General features: G+C 48.5%; 1 protein-coding gene across 2 annotated transcripts in view; it reads left to right on the forward strand.

Annotated features, from left to right (window-relative positions):
* The window catches only part of ptk7b (protein tyrosine kinase 7b), a 345,893-nt gene that overhangs the window by 331,863 nt on the left and 8,030 nt on the right, over positions 1–6,000 (forward strand). The gene's annotated exons all lie outside the window — the stretch shown is intronic.

A 6,000-nucleotide genomic window follows, 5' to 3' on the forward strand; every position in this document is an offset into this window, starting at 1 on the left:
GGGGCGTGGAAGGTGGGCATACCCTCTCGCCTCAAGAGTGGAGTTGCGTATCTCATCACTCCGTTGACTTTGACTCTCTTTGTCCCTTGCTCGAGGAGTGCTATGGCGTAAATGTCTTCCTTGGAACGAATGTCTTTCTTTTCGTTCTTAAAGGGCATTGTCTCTAGTGTCCATAGCCTCTCGACATGCTGTAGGAGGGTGGTGTCTTCTTCTGTCACTCTGGAGTGGAGGCAGCTAGTGGCTGCTGTTCGGTTAAGAGACTTAGCGAGGGGGCCTTGTAATGTCCATCCTAGGCGGGTCTCGACTGCTGCAGGACAGCCTCTGGGCCCTGTGTGGACCCGGTCTATCGGGACTATGAGGTCTGCATGGTCGGAGCCTATCAGCAGGGTCGGGGTGGCACCGTCTATGAGCGGGATAGGTAGTTGACGCAGGTGCACATATTTAAGTAAGTGTCCATGACCTTGTCTTGGTAACTCAGTGTTACGCGGACCACCTTTAAGAGCACTCGGGCCCCCCTGCTGCTGGCGGGGTCAATGTACATAACACTTGCCTTTGTGCTGCTTGAGGGTGCAGGCTTTCTTCTGTTACTGTCGTGTAGGACATCTAGGTGGGCTCCGTCACACCGACTACACCTCTTCTTTAAGCGGCAGTCGGCTGCCATGTGACTGCGCGCACATCGGTAACAGCGTCGGTTGGACTTTATCCATTGACCCACCTCGTCGGCGGTCATCTTCTTGAATGTGTCACATTGTGACAACCAGTGTTCTTTCTCGCAGTACGGGCACACCATCTTCCACTTCTCTTTCATCGAGGGGGTACTGTGGTTCTTGCTGCTCGGTACTGGTTCTGATTGGTGCATAACGGTCACCAATCTTCGGCCATCGTTTGCTCTCCTAGGTCCCTCTCTGGAGCTTGGGGTGCTCCGCATGAACGTATCCAACCGTAGGCTGTTGACTTCTCTCGCTAGGAAGTCGGCTAGGTCTAGGAGGGATGGCTCGGGACCGTTAGGATCACGGTGGTCTCTTTGCCGCCTGAAGCGCTCTTGTCGGGCGGGCGGAAGCTTCTCTAAAATCCTCTCGACATTAGAGTTTGCGTACAGTTCGTGCATACCCTTTTCTCTTTGCGCCCCCAGCATCCCTACCAGGGATTGTACCTTGATAGACAGGTCATCTAGTGAGCGATTGTCTGTGGCTGGGGGTAGGCGGTCAATATGCCTTATCTCTTGTATTACGTAATCCCATATACGTCCATATCTTTGGTCGAGTGCTGCTAGAGCCGCTGTGTATGGGGTAGTAGAGGTGGCATAGGCCAGCGCTATATTGTGCACTCGGGGCACCTTGAGGTGCTTCAGTAGGATAGCATACTTGTACGGTTCGTCTGCTACATCGGACATCATTGTCTCTAAGCACATTCGTAGCTCGGTGTACTGTGCTCTGTTCTCGTGGGTGAAGTCCGGAAACGTCGGTGTGCCAATGTATGATGCCATGGATGGCTGGCACATCGGTGAGCGTTGGAAGAGAGGCCTCCTAGGCGAGTCTCCTCTTACGCCTCTTGGTGGGCTGGTACCTGCTGGGTACCATGGCCCGCGTATCCAGGTGCTATTCCTCGGGGCTGGTCGTGCGTCAAGCTCACCCGTGAATTGAGTCGGGGGTCTGTAGCGCAGAGCCGCGGGGGTAGAGCCTGGGCTGTACTGGACCTCCTGGTCCTGTGGAGTTCTGTGCTGCTGTCGGGCTTGACTCTCCTCCTCTCCCTCTTCTTCTTGCTCTGGCAGGTCCTCTAGATCCTGTAGTCGTCTATTTAGCCTCTCCGCGGTGTAGACCGTTTCTTCCTTGTAGCTGGTCCTCGCGTGGACCGGTCGGGGAAGGAGTTCGGAGGGGGGTATAGGCTCTCTCTGGTGGTCGGGCTCAGGGTCGCTTGATCGGGTAGGGGAGGGTGCCCTTGACCCGTGTCTTGACGAGGCCCTGGAACCCCGTGCGGAGGGAGGGGGTGTCGCCCTGGCGATCAGCTGCTCCATTATCTGCGCTTGTAATCGGTCGCGCTCGGCTTCGCGCTTGGTGAGAGCGATGTCGCGCTCTGCTTCTCTTTGGGCACGCTGGGCTTCGGCGGCGGCGCGCTCTGCTTCGGCCCGGTCTCTTACCATATTCTCTTCCGTCTGAAGGCGTCTAATCTCTAGACGTATACGATCTTCGTCGCTCCGTTGCTGCGCTTGAATGCGTTCTCTTTCCATGGAAGAATGTTCGCGCTCGCTAAGCATCTGTGCTTGGAGTCGATTGCGCTCTGTAGAGGCTGCTAGGCTGGCGAGGAATGCCTGTGCCAGCATCTTGTCCGCCCCGCTGGGGGAAGACGCTGGTTGAGGTGATCCGCTCCCGGCAGTACTCGTTGGAGATCTGCTCTCCTGTGGCGAGTCCTGGAGATCCATCTCCGGGGTCTCTTCTTCTTGTAGCAGGTAGAGTTCCATCCCTGGAGAGCCGTCTTTATCCTGGAGCTCTCCGGGGACTACTTCTTCGGTCTTGGCGGGGGGTAAAGTCGTGTCAGGTCCCTCCTGGTCCCTACCGTGAGCTTGGTCAGTTACATTAGAACCCACTAGGGCCTCTATTGGCGGGGTAACCTGGGCGATAGGGTCGGACATAATTTTACTATCTACTTTTTCCGCGTTTACCGTCTGTAGAAGGCTAGGTAGTATACTGGCAACGTAATCCTCTAAGTACTGAGGTGTCTGCCGTCTACGCTGCGGGCGATCTACTTTAGGAGAACCGTTTTGTGGAGTGTTCATCATAGGCCATGTCAATATTAATACCACTATATTAATATTACACTAGTTACCCTCCGGCTCGAAGGACCAATTGTAACTGAGGGGTACAATTCCCTGACTGTATTGATAAGTATGGTATCATTAAACCACTACCGCTTTATGTACTTTAATTACTGGCCATACAGTACACGATATATGAATATGATGAACACTTCCCACAATGAAATCGGTTCCAGTCAAAGGTATAATCAAGTATTTAATGGAGCAAAAGGTACATAGGATACTTTACATTATTCTTTGAATGCACTTGTAAGGCAAAGGAGTATGCGTAGGCAAATCAATAACGAATGTCCATTCTCTGGTTACGCAGGAGGTAATTATACAACCTGAATCTTAGGGAATTATATCTATGGTACACTAGTAATATAGCGGGAGATACTGGAAGGGGTTCCCACTGGTTGTAAGCCAGCAGGGGGGGTAGAAGATCTGTCGGTAGTAGGACGTCTGGTCAACGATGACTAGGGAGACTTCAGGTACAGAAGCCGGTGCAGTAGCCTCTTGATCCACAGACGAATACAGCTTGGTTCTCTTGTAGATTGTAGCTCCACAGTGAAGAAAGCTAGTCGACCTCAGGCTCTCTGAAGCGCCGACTCGACTTGACTCCTCTCGGGGTAAATCCAACACGTGCAGGCGTCGGCGATTATCCGCTCCATAAATCACAGGACCAAAGCAAATATATTCCAGCCGCAAAGGGCTATGTAGTCGTCGGGTAGATTAATCCAGTGTACATGTCCATACGGCTCTCGTCTAGGTCTCCTCGGGTGAAAGCGCCATGTGGTCAGCCCAGCCTGGATAAGAACTCTAGCTAATACGAGAAAGCGTTGGAGATGCTGGTCACTGTAGAATTCTAACCGCACGATACACTATACACAAATAGACTATTAAAGACTTAATAGAAATATGTCGCACTCGACGGTATAGCGCCAAACTCTGACAATTCAGTTATTAATTCGCACGCGGTCTCGATGCTCTATTCTGAGGCCAAACAGGCCATACTTCACCGCACGTTGTATCGTGGGTGAGGCTTCAACTTATCGGTAACATACTAAATGGACGAAGGGGCTTCTACATTCACCTGCGCCGTATTTATACGCACGGTGAACAAACTAGTTCCACTCTCATTTCTGTCGCGTATCCCTGGGCAAGGCCGGGCATGTCCAGACACATCTTGACGGTGACTTTGAACCTGGCTCCGGAGGCCGGTCTCTGGCGCCGGTGGACCGCTGTCCAATAGGAGAATGAACTATTATGGTCTGGGCTAAAGGGATATTCCGTGTATATGTACAAGGAATATACAGGGGATATCAAACGATATACAAATACTATGCAATATATATCAATAAATAAATATATATATTCGGTTAATCTGATCCTTTGTAACACACTATGTGGTTATTTTAATAAAGGAGCATTGCAAATGTGATATCCTGATACGTATCTATTCATTCTTATCAATTAGATAGTCTTGGGCTTGTTTTTATCTACTTATTCTGAAAGAGTTGAACAAATTATTTTCGCTAGCAAGTAGGGATGTCCGATATTATCGGCCTACCGATATTATCGGCTGATATTGGCATTAAAATGTAATATCGAAAATTATCGGTATCGGTTAAAAAAAAATAATCCTTTTTTTTTTACATTTATTTAACCTTTATTTACCCAGGCAAGCAAGTAAGAACAAATTCTTATTTTATTTATTGTGAAAAGTATGCATAATGTTGTGTTTTTTTGGGGGGAAACCCCGCATATATCAGTATCGGTTGATATCGGTATCGGAAATTAAGAGTTGGACAATATCGGTATATCGGATATCGGTAAAAAGCCAATATCGAACATCCCTACTAGCAAGATCTCATTCGATTATTCATTCCATTAAGCCTACTGCCAGCAGGCCCATTTAAAGAAATATAATCTGATTGATTGGGGTAATGAGTAGGGGTGTAACGATGCGACCTAACGATTAATTTCAATGCGATTATTCAGGCAACGATTCGATTCGATTCGATTAATTTTCTATCAGTTAATTCCCCAAAAAATTTGTATACACAAATGTGGCTGGGGGAACTGCTTCACTCAGCATGAATGGACTATAGGTAAATAAAAACAATACACACAAAAATTATCCTGAGTATCAAGTCTGGTTCGAATTAACGAGACTGAATCAGCGTTCGAGGAACAGGAAGCCTGGTTTCAAACATCGGGTTAATTTAATCTGGCTAATGGGACTTTTTGATCGACTTAGTTGAACCAGGTACGGGGAATAGGGCCCTGGTGTACACACACACACACACACACACACACACACACACACACACACACACACACACACACACACACCCCACACCCCACACCCCACACCCACTACATCATCCTGGAGTACTGTGACCTGGTACACACTAGGGATGTGCATCTCCTCACTGAGGCCGATGCGATGTGCATCTCGATACGGTGCCAACGATACGATACATTAACGATACATTTGAAGCACCGGGCGATGCGATGCGATATGATTCACCCCCTGTTGAGATACGATACGATTCGATACGATTTGATTCAACATAATGCGATTCGGGGCGATACGATGCGATTCAACACGATGCAAAATAATAATAATAATAATAATACAATTTTATGGTATGACAGAGGATTTGGTTGTATTCCTTATGCAGCTTATATTATTATTAAAAATAAAATAATCTACTGTAAGACAATTTATATAATTAAAAACTCTTGGGTGCCTAAGAAGACTTTTGCATAAACTGTCTTTTGACAGTTTGAGAGAGAGAGAGAGAGAGAGAGAGAGAGAGAGAGAGAGAGAGAGAGAGAGAGAGAGAGAGAGAGAGAGAGAGAGAGAGAGAGAGAGAGAGAGAGAGAGAGAGAGAGAGAGAGAGAGAGAGAGAGAGAGAGAGAGAGAGAGAGAGAGAGAGAGAGAGAGAGAGAGAGAGAGAGAGAGCAGAGAGAGAGAGAGAGAGCCCCTCCCCGTCTGAGCGGCCGTCGACAGTTGATGATGTCACACACTAGATCAGGTCACTAGGATGCGACCGTAGCATTATGTCAACAACACGGAGGCAGCCGGCTAGCCTGGATGGATTGCATGAAGCGATATAATTAAGAAATGAATAACCAATAAATGTGAAGTTATCTTTGAACCCCTGTTGTCAAGCGTCTTCAATATACCCCCCCCCCCT

Source organism: Notolepis coatsorum, assembly GCF_963971535.1.
Source record: "Notolepis coatsorum genome assembly, chromosome: 8".
In the NCBI taxonomy this organism is placed as follows: Eukaryota; Metazoa; Chordata; class Actinopteri; order Aulopiformes; family Paralepididae; genus Notolepis; species Notolepis coatsorum.